The sequence below is a fragment of the Gadus morhua genome, chromosome 22 (genome assembly GCF_902167405.1).
Source record: "Gadus morhua chromosome 22, gadMor3.0, whole genome shotgun sequence".
NCBI lineage: Eukaryota > Metazoa > Chordata > Actinopteri > Gadiformes > Gadidae > Gadus > Gadus morhua.
The window spans coordinates 19,942,743-19,959,730 of NC_044069.1; the positions used below are offsets into that span (position 1 = coordinate 19,942,743).

Here is a 16,988-nt window from a genome sequence, read left to right on the forward strand (position 1 = left end):
TTGTGTAAGCAGAATTTACTTTTTAGTCTAGATGCAATCTTCATTCCAAAACGGTCTAGGTATTTCTCTCTTGTAAACAACAATGTGCCAAAGGTTACAACAACATAAGCATGTCTGAGAGCACAATGCGGTAGGAATATCGGGCCTGTTTTATATGCGTGTAAAGTAGACAGACTCACTATTCAGCTGGACCGCAGCCATCGGCGTCATGTCTTTTTAGTGTTCCGTGAATTCTTTCATTAAACTTGGGAACAGTGCCCTGGTAATGAATGGAGGCTGATCCTACAGCTCGGTCCGAGATACAGAGAGAGCTGGGCTCGTCTTCTCCACGGTGAGCGGCCCCTCACTGCGTCACTCATAAACATGACAACATCATTATTTCCTTGCAGTGATTGTATTTATTGTAAAAGCAAACATTTGGTGACGCTCCTGTGGACCCAACCTCACGGTGAGTTGGCGTGACGTTGGCGGCGAGGCCACACAGCATTTAACAACCAACAACCCTAACGACCAATGGGTCAGTGGGCAGGCCGTGAACAGGCCGTGGGCAGTGGGCCAGGGACTGCAGTGGGCTGTGTGACTCAATCACGCCAAAACCAGTCATGGACCATACAGTAATAAATATTGAGCGTATTCAAGTGCAACTTTTTTGTGTAACTTTTAGTAAAGGCCTAACCAGAGGAGACAGGGGTTGCAAATTGGCATTTATTTTTTATTTAATATGAAACAATGTACAATGAATTTGCCCCTGCCCAATAAACTTCTGAACAAACAAGTATGATTGTGAGTCGTAAAAGTGAGGACGCTCTTGGAAGAGGAGCCCTATTGGAGGGCGTTTTTGATGCTGACGCACGCTTGTGTTGTCTCTCATCTCTCATTTCCTGTCAGTGACACCTGTCCTCTCCCATAAAGACTTAAGGGCCATGTTTCAAGAAATGGAAACGGCCGTCTCACGGAACGTATCAACCTGATTGTTAATGTGCGTTAGGGAAACCAAACAATAGTGTGCGTTTGAATGATGTGCTGCCGTAAATTTGGGTTTGTCTGCCTTGAGTCATTACTAAGGAAGCAGCAGGTGCTACAATATCTCTCCTTTTTCAGGGGGTTTTGTAGGATGTCACTGTGAGTTAACAGATAAAGAGCCCCAAACTTGATGCGTCTTTTGTGCTATGCTGCCATAGCAACCTATGAATATTTGATGTTGCGGAGGTTTCAATAAAACAGAACATAAAAAAGGCTGGAGAACACTTCTTCGTTTTGAATAGGGTAAACATGCATGCATTGCTGTCCGTATCAGTGAGATGGTTCCACTCCTCAAGCACGCCCAGAGCAACACCAGCGATGCGCTTATAGCGTCAGCGCAGATAAGATGCTGTTCAAGCACTGATTGGATCTCAATGAGGCATTCTTTATCTTGACGAGTGGAAATATGGAGTTTAAATCCAATTGTAGGAAACAGCCTTCCTTGATGACCAGAAAAAAGATGATAAACAGTTTATAGCGGATGCAAGCATGCAAGGGATAAAGAAGTAGCATTTGCATTGTTCAACAGGTAGCAGAGGTTAACCTAAACAAATACAGGGACTTGTGTGTTATTTATTTTCTTTTAAACAACTATCTGGCGATATTTGTGGTCCGATCTGTAAATGCATTTGTAAGAAAAAAAGAGAGGGCTGTTGTATCCCCCGTGGCGGCCAGGCAGGGAGCTGGAAGGTAAAGAGAGGCCGGGCGTGGACTTTGTCCCCTTGATCCTCCACCCCTTCACCCCTCCACCCCTCCACCCATTACCATCCGTGACATCAGCCGGCTACCGAGAACCCATCCCAACAGCATACAAATTCACCCATGAATGGAAAGACAAACGTTTAGCCTGGGAGAAAGATGGAAAGAAGAAAGGGACAGGGGGGCTGGGTGTGGGGGGGGCGGGGGGGGGGGCTGCCTCGCAGGCAGCTGTAAAAAGGCCAGAGATAATTTGATAAGACTGTTGTTTTTTTCTATTTGAGTGTCTCCCTCTCAAACCCTCCCACGTGTTTGCCCAACGAAGGCAGATGGCCGCTTGCTGAGGCCACAGGCGGCGGCTCCCCGGCATGCAGAGATACTGCGCTGGTGGAGTCTGGTGCCTTCAAGCCCTTCGTCAGGTGCCCAGGACACCACAGCCCCCTCCGTGTGGCGTTGATGGTGATGATGACTGAAATCACTGACCTGAGAGAGAGTGATGATCAGACAAAGCTAGAGAAGGAAGGGTGGGGAGGCACAGAGCTGCCCGTGCCTTGAAGGACTACGCGTGTGAATGGAAAACCGCAGGTCATTGAAATGGAAGAGCGTTACTCCTGAGTGCTGCTGCACCTGTAGCTGGGAGGCGAAGGACATACAGTGCAGCTGTGAGCCTACATTAACCCCCCGACTCCATCACACCACGCCACCCCACCAGCCCTGCTTGGTGTTCTCTCTGCAGTCATCAGCCGGGAGGTTGATGAACGAGGCCCGGGGAGGGGGGATAGCGCGGTGAGCGTGCTCTAAAGGGTTTGGAGGTTACATCGTCTCTGGTGGCTCTTTCTCGTGTGTTTTTCTCTGTGTGCATTGGCTCACTCTGTGCAGTCTGAATGATCACCTAGCCCACATCGACAACACAATCGATTCTTCTCATTTGCATTGAAATTGCATTTACACACTAATTATTGTCATGATTGGCTGTCATGATTGGCTGAGGTCAGAGCCAGGTGATCGTGCTTGCATTCTACATTGAAAATGCGTATTTGTACTACAAGGATGTGACTAGTACCTCCTACATCACTAAGTCAACGTGGCAATCGGGCTGGTTAATGATTAGTAAGAGCCTCAGCCATTGGAGGAAATGTACCAGTGCTAACTCAGCTCTGGTAAAGTCAGGCAATTTTTGTTTACGATTAGGTGACAGGCAAGGCAAACACCTTTTTCCTCTGTTTGGAATTGTTTAAAATCCAATTCAAAAATGGATCAGCAGATTTCATTTAATGTCATAAATCCTCTATTTACCGCTGAGAGTTGATCCGTTTATGGTTTATCAGCGAGGCTAAATACATACATAACAAACTAGGACCCCAGGTCATCAGTGGAAGCCATTGTCTGTGAGGGCAGACCGATCTCTGGTCTTGGGATGCAACATGAAAGCATTAATGGCCCCGGGCCAGGCCTAAATCAGGAGAGGTGGTCGACAGCTGTCAGGGGCTACCCACACTGAGCGATGAGCGGGAAGAAGAACATTGGTTAAACACAGGCTGATTTATCAGCTTGTTTTTCCACCTCTGACACCCAGAAGCTGTCCATCAGCCCCTGCTTGAGATCCCAGAGATCTATGGGCCCAGGCGGCCGATAGAGACGGATGGAGTTAGAAGGACGGACAGAGAGGCCGTACACGCCTATTTCTGGAGACTGTATTCGTCTCGCTGGGCCTGGCGGTGGTGTGATTTACAGATCCTCTGCTGACTCAGCGGGGCAGGACAGGGGCGGGGCTTCAGGACGGAGATAGAGACGGAGATGCTAAAGAGTGTGATCACCACTCGATGATGAGGTGGCCTGACACCGTGGCACATGGCCTCACGAGGTGTCATCCACACCGGTTCAGGTTTCTCTCTGAGAAGTTTGTTTCTCTTTGTGAATAACCTTCACTTTTTGCGTGATAGGCAGTGTTTCCTCACACATGGTGCGTTGGGTTGTGACTCATCGTGGCACGGAAGACGGAGTCACCTGCTAAGTGGAAGCAACTGAGGGATGGCTCAAACACAGCGCAGTGCGTACACTGTTCACAAAAGCTTTGGCTTTTTCCTTTTTCATCTTGTGAGGACTGAGATGAAAGGATCATTTGTTTTACTTTGGCTCGGACCACCGGTGTGATTCCACCGATGCTTTGGCTCTCATGTGGAAACGGGAGCGCATCGGTGAACCACGCACGGTGCGCCCACTCGGATCCTTTCTAGGGGCCCAGTGGAAATGGAGAGTTAGCACGTTTAACTGGCTAGAAGTGTCTGTTTACGGGACATTTATCACGGCAACCCAACAATCTCGGCCGGGAATGCGTCATTTTAGGCAAGCCTTGGACATAAATCATAACTCCTCCGCCCTGCCACGAATAATGCAGCACAAAGGATTGGCCTTCTTCTATGTGGGTGTTTTGGAAACGGAGAAGAACGACAATAATGGGGAAACCAGTTAAGTCAGTGGAATTGCTTTCTAAAAGAACTACAACTATAACTTTTAGAACATGTCTGGGTTTTTTTGTTACTTTGACTTATTTTATCATCCACAAGCCGACAATGTGCCTTAAGCATATACCTGGCCCGACAAGCATAACATACACATATTTAACACAACAGCTCAAGTATGTTAAACGCATGACTTTGAAGAAGAAGTGGTTAGCCTGTGTTGGTGTCATTATAACAAAGCTAGCGAGGGAGAGTTTAGGTCAGTGGTTCCCAACTTTGTTGTCGGGACCTAACTTGGCTTTTGCTGATAGGGTCACAGGGTTGTAAAAGGCTGCTGACATAAGCTGAAGATATTTGATGAGTAGCTAAGTCCCACCCCAAAAACAACCTTTTTTTTTTAAGGTATCAAAGATGTCCTTTAGTGTAATGTTAGGGCCATGAGTAAACTACTACAAAATGCTCTTTTAACTGGGACCTTGGTATAACTGGCAGATGATGATTGTGGAAATACAATTTGTGTGGAAGCAGCCAACATTTTCACAGCTAGAAATGGGCCAAAAACAGGTTGGGAACCACTGGCTTATGTGCTTACAAACATGTTGCTTGCTTAAAGGCTCAGTTGTTAAAGGATACATTTATTTTAGTCACAACCAACGTTTACCTTTCAGCAAGAATCCATTCCTCTTTGTGGATTTTTACTTCTTTCACTGAGCGCTTGTTTTCTTAGCCAGACCCACCCTCCCCTTTCCTCCTCCTATCAAATCACCTCTTTCATTGATTTCCTTGAAGGTAACCCCAACGGCTGCCTTTTCATCCCTGAAAGACAAATTACCTGACATTTCTAAATGCAACCAAGTCCAGACTCTAGTTTTCTGGTATGAGATTGTTGAGAAAGCTCACCTACCCTATTTAAGGTTCCGCTAAACGGAGGAATAATTTGACACAGCCGTTTGGCCCACCAGAATACAATGCTTGCACTCTGAGAACAGACAAATTAGTTGCGGGAGTGGATTTGAAGGCCAAGGCATTGAAGACGGCTTGCAGTTCGTTGTAGCATTGAATGTCCAGTTTGCTTAAGGCTTTCACAACTTGCACATTGTCGCTATTTTTATGCCAATACCTCAAGATGGTATTTTAACCTAAAAATAAACCCTTTCATCTCTCCAAGGCCGCAAGAGTAGCGCTGATCACCGATGAGTCACAGGTTTCTCACTGACAACTTGTATGGTTTCAGTTACCTTTATTATTTACAACTTATGCTCATTGACACCTGTCAAGTCTGCCCCCCCTCCCCCCCGTTTTCCCCCCCAAAAATAATCATCATCAATCCCCTATACCTCAATGCTTCAGTGGCCCCTCTTTCTCAGGTACACCACTGTGAGTATTTCCTATTTCTGCATTTTACTTTGTATCGTCGGAAGAGACTGTCGCCTGGGTTTGTCGAAGTCTGCACATAAAACAGCCTTGGCTCAGAGTGAAGAAAAGAAGCATCTTTCTGCAGCACACAGCTGCTTCTATTGATTCATCTCAATGATGCTCTGGTGCCACAGAACCCTAATCAAATCTTCCCTGTGCATGAGTTGATCTATGTAGACCGCCTGTGGACCTTGTTTTGGTATGGCACTGAATCCGTTTTTCCTTTTCATTGAACTGCTCGTTCCAGAATGTCAATTGTGCGTCATTGCTTTTACCATTTGCGGGCTACAGCAGATTTGATCTTTTTTTTATTTGCCCGTCTTCATTGCGCTCCACAGCGGTGTCCGTCATTGGTCAACTGCACAACCAGATTTTTGGGAGCCACCGGTCTCTGCCTGCATTGGTCCCAGGAGGAAATTCATCTCGTCTGGCCCATATGGCGCCCGAGATGCAGACGGCTAAAGAAACGTTGGGGGACTGCCCCTGTTGCTGACAGGCCTGCGTGAGGCGCTGCAGATAAGGGACATTGCTTTGGATTGGATAGACATGCACTGCTGACGGGACAGGCAGCCCCCGGGCCTCAGTCACAGACCCCACGATGCTGCATCGGTATAGCTCCTCCCCAGCTACCCCCCTCTGTCCTCCTGTATGAGCATATTACGCTGAGTGACAAGTGGGATTCCGAGGCACAATCTGCATTCATATCTAGTCCTGGTGGAGCTGGTCGTTAGTCAAGAAACGGATTAAATGCCCCGGGGTTCATTCCAACCAATCCTACCTGGTGCTTGAGGGGTGGCAATTCAATTTAATTTAATTGATTGCAAACCTCAAGCAGCTACCATTGCAGGCTATTGATGGATGGATAGATATCACTTACTTGTCAGAAGATATCCCTTAATTCACTTTTGATGCGATGAAAACTGCCCTCAGAATTACCGGTTGAGCCCATCCAAGACCTATTATCAAGTAAAAAGACATCCAACAAAATGCATGAAGACACCTGGATAGAAGGATCCAGTCGTCTTATCTGAATTGCATTGAGAGAATTGACAAAGTGTGACACTGCTCAGTGTCACACAGTGGCACTGTCATATTATGCTAATGGATTGCTGGCAAGATGAATTTTACTTCTTTACAAGATTAACTGTCTGTGGCTTGGAATTGATCCTGAAGACCCAACGTGTTCAGCGACGATAGGTTGACAAATGTACCGTGCTATAGAGTAGCTAAGTCCCACCCCAAAGTACTTTTCAGCTAGCTTCTCTGTTAAATAAATAGTAAGCCAATTATTTAGGTTGAGCAAGCGATCACATCCCATCAATATCACAACACAACACAATCCCAAGGCCACCCAATACTTCCTTATTTTCCAGTAAGCCACGGCCAGTGTAGCGCTTTCTATGTTTGTGTTCTTTCGAGAGGGTCTGGATTGGAAGGAGTCATTTCCACAGTGTGTCCCCTCAAGAGATGGTGCGTCCCCCCTGAACCCCTGTTAGGCAGTGGTGTGAACGATAGGGGTAATTGGTGTGGCAGGGCCTACAGCGATCGATCTGGAAATCTTTGTATCTGGTTCTTGCGGAGGCCATTGCTACATATGGGGTTGGTGTAGTCCCTTGGCAACCCATTATGGAGTTGGAGAGGAAACCTTGGTGTATCTATGTATGTTAGCCCCTCTGCTGCCATTGGTTGGAGGTGAAATAGGACCTTTGTGTCTATAGACACGCATGCAATATTAAAAATAATAGTCTTTATTTGTTTAAATTCTGGACAAAAGCAAAACCAAAGCACACAAGGTGGTAAACAAACTGTGAACCTTGGTTCAGTGTTTTGTGTTTGTCAGTGATGGTTTTGTGTTTGTTTTTGTGTGTGTGTATGTGTGCATCACTATTGACATTATCACATCTAAAAAATCCTCGTATCTGTGTAGGGCACATATCAGTGCTGACCTCTACAAACATACATTCAAAGCCTTTATCTCGATGCCACATTCACACATGGATGCACGCACTCGCACACACGTACATCAACACGCAATCACACGCCCACACATAGACACATAAACACACACAAAAAAAAATGCACAAACATACCAAATCGTATTTGCTCCATAAAGGACCATCTCTGCATGGTGACCTGCCCTTCGTAGTCCTACTACCACGTGTCCTTGCCCCGTACAAGTCGCCCTTTCCAAGTCTTCTCTTTCCTTCTGCACGGCACACTGTTGCTCTGCAGCCAGGCAGTATAAACAAACATTTGCGTCCTCCTGGATCGAAGTCAACCATTTCCTCTTCCACGAAACGAAACGCGACGGTGTCCCACTTGTGAAAGGCTGTATAGTCGTGTGATTCACAGAAGGTGATACAGTTCGAAGGGTCTTGGAGGCTCCTGTGTCTCCGCTGGTCGCTCTTCCCAGACACAAGGAGCTACTTAGGTTGTGTTTATGAAGATTGAGATCAGGACCTCCAGACACACTTTGGTCGGCAGTGCTTGGCCGTCCCTCAAAGAGAGTGTTTGGCCAGGCGCCCATTCAAAAATACCTGACACAGTAACTCGGACCCCAAGGAGCGGTGAAGTCTGCCAGCAGTTACTTTGGGGACCCAAGTGTTGGGCGAAGGCAAGCCGAGACACACCCCTTGGCAGCACACTTCTTTCCTGAAATTCATACCTCCGTCAGCCCGTTGGCTGCTCCACCTCATTTAATCTTTAAATGCACTGGGCGCGGCTCCATCAACGCCTCAGAATACATTATACTCTGATAGATCAAAGTAGTTTAGGTTCGACCAGAAACAACGGATGATTCAGGGCACGTTGTTAAAAATGCTTTTCAATGAAGCACGGGTTCTGGAATATGAAGGTCAAGTTATTTGGTTAATTTAGTTTGCACTAAATTGGGTTTCCTTTAGTGTGTTTTTAAAAAAAAATGAAAATCAAATTCCGAACCGGGCATTGGAACCAGCATCACCCCATAATCACCCCCTGGTCTCTGGTTGGCTTGCATATTTCACCTCACCTCTAGCCCCCCACTTAGACATACAAACTCGCTACATAAAGCGCTGTAGGTATCCAGAAAAATAAGATATAAGTACAATGAATGATGTTAATGTTTGATTGTTAATAAATATAAATCTAGTGTACTCTTCCTCATCATTCACTATGGGTTTCCCCTTGCAACCGTTGGCTGGTTAGAATGCAGGGCCAATTCCCAATTGTAATTTATTTTCCATCAGTGTGTCAGATGCACGCTGGCACAGCTCCCTCACCCTTCTGATGCTCTATTCTATTATGGCTAATGCTCTATTCCGTGATTCCATCGGGGCCTAAAGTAGAGCAGCCAGATGGACCCAACTCCTGGGTCATTGTGTTCCCTCAGAGTGCCTTCCTTTACATGCAGCATTTAAGTCTCTCACAGAAGCCTCCAATCTCAGCCCCAGCGGCCTGCATAAAAGAGCTCTGTAACCCCCTCGACAGCGCGGCTTCAAATCATTCATAGTCTTCGACCTTGAAGACATTTAATTTGGAGATGTCTTCGCTGCTTTCCCCTGCCTCCGAGGCATTTCTATTGACAAGTGTTCATAAGACCCCCGACCACAAAACCATGGCCCACCCCCCCTACCTTACTCATCTCCCTACTTGTATGATAATGCACGTCCCCTCAGCGCACACCACTCGGCCGCCTTTTTGAGAGCTAGTCTAGATCAACCTCCCCTGATCACTACACCGTCGACTGGCTGCATATCTCCCACCTGTTCCACCCTCCTCGCCCTGAATCAAACGTTTCACTTCCATCGACGCGAGCGGTCCAATGCAGCAGGCGTCTAGACGGCGGTACAGAACCCACGCTGCCTCAGGGTTTCTTTAAAAGCTCCCTCCTTGGGCCCTTTCTCCCCTGTTGGGTAGGGCGGGGGGTGGGGGTGGTGGTGGTGGTGGTGGTTGGTAGTGGGGTGCTAAGTAACATGCTCCCAAAGGTTAAGCGATGAGTCAGAACCACAGATGACAGGTCGGACAATGAGTCGCAGGCACGCTGCCACGTAGCCCTTTGGCGGCCAACCTTTCTCCGATGATACACAGACACTCACGTGCGCGCCCGCAGACACACACATGTGCGCAGAAATACACACTTGCGGGCAAACATCCGCGGGCTCGATCACTTGGATGCTGGCGTTCCTTCAGTGAGTTTTGTTTTGTCTATGTGTGTTCACCTTTCTTTGTATGCCCCATTTATTTATGATTGATTCCTTTCCTGTTAATCAATAAAAAGGAAACACGTCAGGTTTAGACTAGTTATGTTTAGCTAGTTATTTTTGCTTCAAAATATATATATATATATATATATATATATATATATATATATATATACATGTATACAGAATATGTGTTTTTGCGTATTATATGCTCTAGTATCGGTATTGCATTCTACTGCATCGTAGAATGGTAAGATAATACCTCTTTAAGTCTAAACAGCCTACCAAAACTGTCCAAAGGAGGGGCGACACACAACTAGCCAAGAGGTGAAGTAGGTTTGTAGAGGCCAACCACTTGCATTGCATTCATTCCATTGTTGGTTGCACCGAGGGGGTATTTGTCCTGCACATGAATCATGTGCAGGACGCCTCCTTTCTGGTAGAAATTCCATCCGATGTACTGGCCTTGCCCTTGGACACATCCCACATGCCGAACGATCTTTGCCTCAATAGGTCATGCCATAGAGATTTGAGGGCACATGCTATTTGTATGTACAGCTACCGATCATGATGAAGATCACCTTGTGGAAGGTCCTGCCGGCGATGGTTGCCTTGGCGATCACCCTCTTTGAGTGTTCCATGCGTGTGTTGGATGAACCTGCATTCGTGTGGAGAAGTTGCAATTTCTTATGCTGGCAGATTATCCCGGTCGTGTTCAAATGACGCATGGATTTTACCATTCACAATCCACAATACATTTAATGCAACCCATCACGAAGCCATTATCGACTTTCTGCGCATTTCTAGGTCTTATGATGGTGTCATTCCGTCGTCGATGTTTACTTTCCCCGCCGGTGATTGCGTTGCGATGTGAGTGGTCTGTTTAGATCAAAGAATCACAGAGTGTGTAGGTGCGCACTCAGGTGCAGAGAAGGTAATATGGGACTGTGTGTGTTTTTATGTGCATTGTGTCTGTTCGCGTTCTGAGAGCCCTTCAGTTTCCGTCGTGTAACACTGAGGGGATTGAGAAAAGTCAAGTTGCTTTGTGTTTTCATCAGAAAGAAATGCTATTTGTATTGAGTTTTTCTTTGATACTGCTGATAGTACTTGCGCAGCAGGCCATTGTTATATCTTAACTTTAATTAAGAAAATGTAAATAATAGCTTATGAATAGACAACATCTTTGAATAGGCCATAACCCATACAAACATATTCCATTACAAATTGATTTCCGTTGAACATATTCAACATTAAATATAAAAAAAAAAGGTACATTGAAATGGTATCTTCATCCATCAAACAATAGTATATTTAGTCGGTCTCTTCAACACTGACAATAAAAGTCAAGGCAGTGTTATGCACGAGTGTTTTTTATACGCCAGACATTTTTGTGTTTATCAACACAAGCTACCTCATTTCAATGTGAGAATATCAAAGCCCCCAAAAGAAAAACACTTCATTTGGAGCATGCTTGTTATAGAGGCATCAATTATTTGGAGAGTTCTGTGAAGTTGAAGTAAGCAGGAGATAGCACAATGTAAATAAAGGTTTATAAAAATTATTCTTTGTTTGAGATCTACTGCACAGAGAATGTATTCGTCCTCAGGTTCTATTGACGTTCTATTAATGGTCTCGACACCTTGTCTCTTTTGAATTGATTATTATTGTTTTTTGGTTACCCAGCGGGAGTCCTTAAACAGTAGTCTGCAAAGCGTTCGTATGGGGTGAGACCAATGGGACGAGGCACTCATCTGAATTATAAATGAAAGCAGACGGGCCTTAGTTCTGCCTTCTTGCTTGAGCGTGATTTAAACAGCCTGGCCTGAGTAGGACATGCACACATAACAGGTGGAGAGACACACACACACACACATACCACACACACACCAACATACACGCACGCACACACACACGCAAACATACACACACCAACATTCATACACACATTCACACACACACACACACACACACATAATCAATCACACCTACAATCAAACACACACACACACACACACACACACACACACACACACACACACACACACACACACACACACACACACACACACACACACACACACACACACACACACAATCATAGACACAAACCCAATCTGTTTCTCTCGATCTGTGAGTCCCAACCGTTTCTACCATATTAGATGTGAGTGACTTCCCACCCGGCCGTGTGTGTGTGTCTACTTGTGCGTCTGCTTGGTGACTAACCATCCCGGAGCACTAAGCGTATCTCTAGTGTGGCACGGCTCGCAGGTCGAGGACTGTTGGCCGGGGCCCGGCTCATTGCTGGCATGCATTCAGTCTGGCGTTCGCCTGAAGGCAGCCGGTACGCGTGGCCCTGGCTCTTCTCTCTTTGCACATCTCTGTGTGTGTGTGTGTGTGTGTGTGTGTGTGTGTGTGTGTGTGTGTGTGTGTGTGTGTGTGTGTGTGTGTGTGTGTGTGTGTGTGTGTGTGTGTGTGTTTATGTGTTTGTGTGTCACTATTCCCCTGCTCAATGCAAACACAGCTCTTGTTTGGTCCGCTAGGTCCAGCGACACGTTGACGAGGCGCTGCCAGCCTGCTGGCTCCACCAACGCCACCGGCTTGAGACAACCTCTCTCCATATCAAAGGGGTTGTCCTTCCAAACTCACAGCCATGTGTGTGGGTGTGGGTGTGCGTGTGTGTGTGTGTGTGTGTGTGTATGTGTGTGTGCATTGTGCTCGATGGATGTCGCAAGGAGCCAATTGGAAATTAATCTTGGCCTTCCGTTGTAGCTGGCGTTGCTGATTTTGTGCGTGGGACTTGCGTGGGCTGATTGCAGCCACCAGTAAAAGACACGTTTAAAGTCAACCTGATCTGTCACTCCAGCGGGCGGTCTCCGTTTGTCGTTGAGTCTGCGTCTGAAGCACTGATCCCCCAGCTCTCTGACACTGCAGGTGGAGGCAGTCCTGTTATTCCTGCCCCAACCTCCCGTCACCCCGCCCTCCACCTTCTCCTTCACCTTCTTTAATTTATATCAAAACTGGGGATCATTTGTGTGGAAAATAAGCTTATAAATGTTACGACATCTATTAAGACAATGATAAAATGGGGTAAACGCCGTTGGATAATTTCTCTTCTTTTTTCTAGCATGTAGAGTGTTGCACAGGATTTGTTTGGAACCACGAGACCTGAGTACGTCTACCGTCATCACATGAGAGAGGTCTCTGAGGGGGGTTACGACAGGAAACACTCAACAGCAACAAGCGTTTGCAGCGACAAAAAAAGCCCACGGCCGAAAATAGTTATGAGCCGGGGTTCAGATGATTTACTAATTACCCGCGTTTAGCACAGCAGTGGCTCATTTCAAAATCCACTTATCTCATCATCGCAGCAGCCATGTGGTGTTCAATTTCACCACGACGAACCCTCTGCCCTGCGCTGTCCCCCCTGACCCCCCCGCCACAGAGTGACTGTTAGGCTGTAACGGCAGCTGAGGGACTCATGTCCACACCATGTGTATTTGTTAGACACCACCTTCCCCTGCGTCTTACGTTATTCCCCTTCCCTCAGCGCTCCGCCGGCAGGTTAAACCGCCATGAGATTGCCTCTCAGTGGGGCGGCGATAACATTATACTCCTATTTAATGTTGCAGTAAAACTCTAATGGCGTGTCATACTTGGCCATAACCATATCGGGCACTAATTAGACGGCTTTTACCATCATCATCAGCCGCAGCGGCAGCAGCCGCCACTAGGGACCCCTGGTGGATGTCCTCCGATGCGTTTGCCTGCAGCAAATAGGCGGGACTAAAGCTGCTCACACTTAGGGTAAGTGAGGGTTTGGAAAAGTCTCGCCCCCCCCCCCCCGCCCCCATGTAGCAGTGGCATCCTCTTAATGGGACCTGGGGGAGCACTCCTCCACCACAAACGTATTGTTAATTCCTCTCGCGCCGTTCCTATGCAGATTTCTGTTCCTCATTACGCCCCCCTGCTCACTGCGTCCTTGCGGTGTATGCACAAACAAAACGGTGTGGAGCGAAGGGTTTCACAACGGGAGGCGCTCCAGGCTGCTCCGACACGTGCGCATCATGTCCTTCCGTGGTTCATTTGCCAAAATGAGTGCCCAGGGTTCAGCTCCGTGACGCCGGGGCCTTGTCAACAGGTGTCGCTGCGTCGTTAGATCCAGTGGGCGGTAGAGAGGTGAAAATGCCTCCACGACTCAATTTTGTCAGTGCGTTGTATCGGCCAGAAGTCAGGTGTGCCACTCCACCCTCTCCCCCTCCAGACTCACACACATACACACACACTCATACACACTCTCGTATCAGTCCCCCACTGAGATCAAAGCGGAAGCTAATCCAAACCTTTAATAAGGAAGAACACTGAACAGTTCCTTCCCTGCTCCATACATATCAAGGGATTTGCTAAGTCAAACAGCTCTCTATGCATGCTAGACGCTGAATCCTTAAATGCCTACACAACCCGATACAAATTGCACAGTATTCTCCTCTTTAGAGGTTGGACTTAAATGAGGCCCGCAGAGTCGCACTGTGGAGCCCGGATCAATTATAATCATGCAAGGCAAATGCATTGCACATGGCTTTGATATGCAACACAAAGGTAGCAACCCATTTCCTTTGAAAGAGCAAGTGAGAGACCCATCCCAAAATAGGATCTTTCCTATCCATGTGTTGTTAAACTCAATATATATAAAAGATATATCATAGACGATATACATTTACATTTCGTCTTCATCGCCCTCTTGTTCATAACATCGATGAGGACCCATTTATTAATGTTGTGAAGACAGGCTTTACCTGGCAAGCTAATGTCTAAAGAAATTCAAATTCAATTATTCACGTTTCTGTTCTGGAGGCAGGTGGATTTCAAACTAGCAGCCAATTGTACAGCTCTGATTAAGAAATTCCTCACAGGGTCATTTTGTAACAAAGTGGCAGACATAATATTAAAGTCATGTAATAAACTTAGTTGGGAGAATGTTATGGATGACAGTAGCTTGTTTGAAAGTGTTTAAAAGCTTTAAGAGTTTTAAGTTACCTGTCTACATTCCAAGAAAAACTAACAAATCCTTTCCAAATGAGCTTTCAAAACCTAAATCAAGCCTCAACCACCTTAGCAGAATTCTCCAAAGACTTTGCATATTCAGAATAATTTAGGAATGAAGATAATTGTTTTCCAGAATGTACACACAACCAATACTGTAGCACAAAGGCCTGCCAAATCCTTCCAGACAGGAGAGTTACATAGTCATGATGGTTGGCAGTAGATACCTTTGAAGTCCCCTGCAGAGTGTCTGGCCAATGTGAATTATTGGGAAGATGTGCATGACAAGCATCCATAAAATAGAGACTCCATGGAGTATCTCTTGGTATTCAGTAGACCTCAGTCAATTGTGCCCTTTAAACCTCCAATAGCTTCCAAACGACAAGGTTGCCTTATGGTTTGAATGCACAGCTTTTTCTAAATATATGAATGAACCGGAACTGGCTGAACACTGTCTGTGATGCATTGCTGATTTATATAACTTGTATAATAGACTGATTCCATTCAAAGATCAAAGGATCTCATTGCTGGGGACATGATGCCTTCAACCAATATCAGTGTATTTTATGTTTAAAAGCGTGGATGTAAGTTATTCTCTTCCTGTGTACTGCAACAAAAACCTCTAAAAGAAACATTTTCCAAACTCTGGGTAAAGCAAAAAAAGGATGCATGAATAATGCAGCGTCCTCCAGTGACCGGTTGGCCCAAATGAGATCTGTGCTGGGGGAACGTGATAACTGAGTCACGTTGGGGGGGGTGGGGGGGGTGGTAAGCACAGCCAATACATCTGGAGAGGTGGGGATGATGAGGCACACATTCTGCAGGTGCTGGCCTTCCTCACCTGCTCTGAGCCAGAGGGTAATAATTACAGGGCCGACACCAAGGGGCCCCCCGCCACCGGGACCTGGGTGCAGACACGTTTCCCCTCCCATCCTCATCGGGCCAGCCTCCTTAAAGAGCGCTCGCCCCACGTTAACCCCCCTGCCCCAGGCGATGATCAGCCCACCAGCCGCCACCTGCTGCCCCTCTGTCAAACGTCCCCCTGCCTGTCGCCCCAATAACCTTCGCCCCCCCCCCCCCCCCTTCTCCCTCCCCTCCGCCCACCAGTGGCAGTGCGGCGCTGACGTCGGCGTACTGTAACGGAGTAATGAGCCCCTGGGAGGCGCGCCGCTGACTCCATGACTCACAGGGTCTGCCATCCCTAAACACCGCTCTCTGCCGCGCGAGGCCGGCGGGCCGCGGGCCAACACCGGGGCCCGGCCTGCCTCGCCGCTAATTAGCCACTTTGCAAATCACGGGCCGACTCTCCCGCCGCGGGGAAGCGGCGACAGGCCCTCGGAGGAGGAGGAGGGGCGGAGGGGCTCGGTCGCCTGCACTCTGCGGCGCTGGCTAATTGGCTCACCTGGTGATAATTACTCCGACCAGCGCCACCCCCAGACCCTGTCCCCTTCCCCACACGTCTGGCCCATGCTAAGACAGCCTGGTAGGACGCAGGACGCAGCGTGATGTCACCGCGGGGTGCTGGGAGGTGTCTGGGTCGCCACTACTTCCCCCTTCACAGTGGAGTTAGAAGGTGCTTTGTTTTGGACATTTGTTGTGTTCCGCCTTTCTGTGATGAAACACTTCCAGGTGATTAAAATAGAAAGGGCTGAAAGGGTCCTATTCCTTTCAGTTCTTTCAACCTTACCCAATCCCCACAACTGGCCACTTGTACAGTACAGAAGCTATACATGCATTACAGAGTGTAGGTTGAGTTCCTTGGCGACGCGCTGCTAACTGACTGGTTCCGGTTGAATGTGTGCTCATTCAAGGAAGCCCACCCAGGCGATCGGGTGAAATCATTGTCATGCTTTTCGATCAAAGAAGCCGAGGAAATTGTAGGACGTGTCTTCTTCGGAAACATTTACACGCGTCAAACATGTCTCTCCCGGCGTGCACCTGGGTCAGGGAGTGGCTTATCGTCACGGCAGCAGTGTTCTACCCCCGGCCAATCCCCCACTAATGACTCAGCTTGCAGCCCTTTGGTTTTTCGCTGCATTCGATTATTTCCCCCCGGTGTAGTTGTGTTTGTCTTTGTTATATTATTGCATATTAATCTTTAAAAGTATAATGGATGTGTTGGATTCTCATCTGCTTTTCTTCATTGGTTTGTGTCATTTGTTCCGCAAAC

General features: G+C 47.2%; 1 protein-coding gene across 3 annotated transcripts in view; it reads left to right on the plus strand.

Annotated features, from left to right (window-relative positions):
• Window positions 1-16,988, plus strand: part of trappc9 (trafficking protein particle complex subunit 9) — a 143,398-nt gene that overhangs the window by 104,991 nt on the left and 21,419 nt on the right. The gene's annotated exons all lie outside the window — the stretch shown is intronic.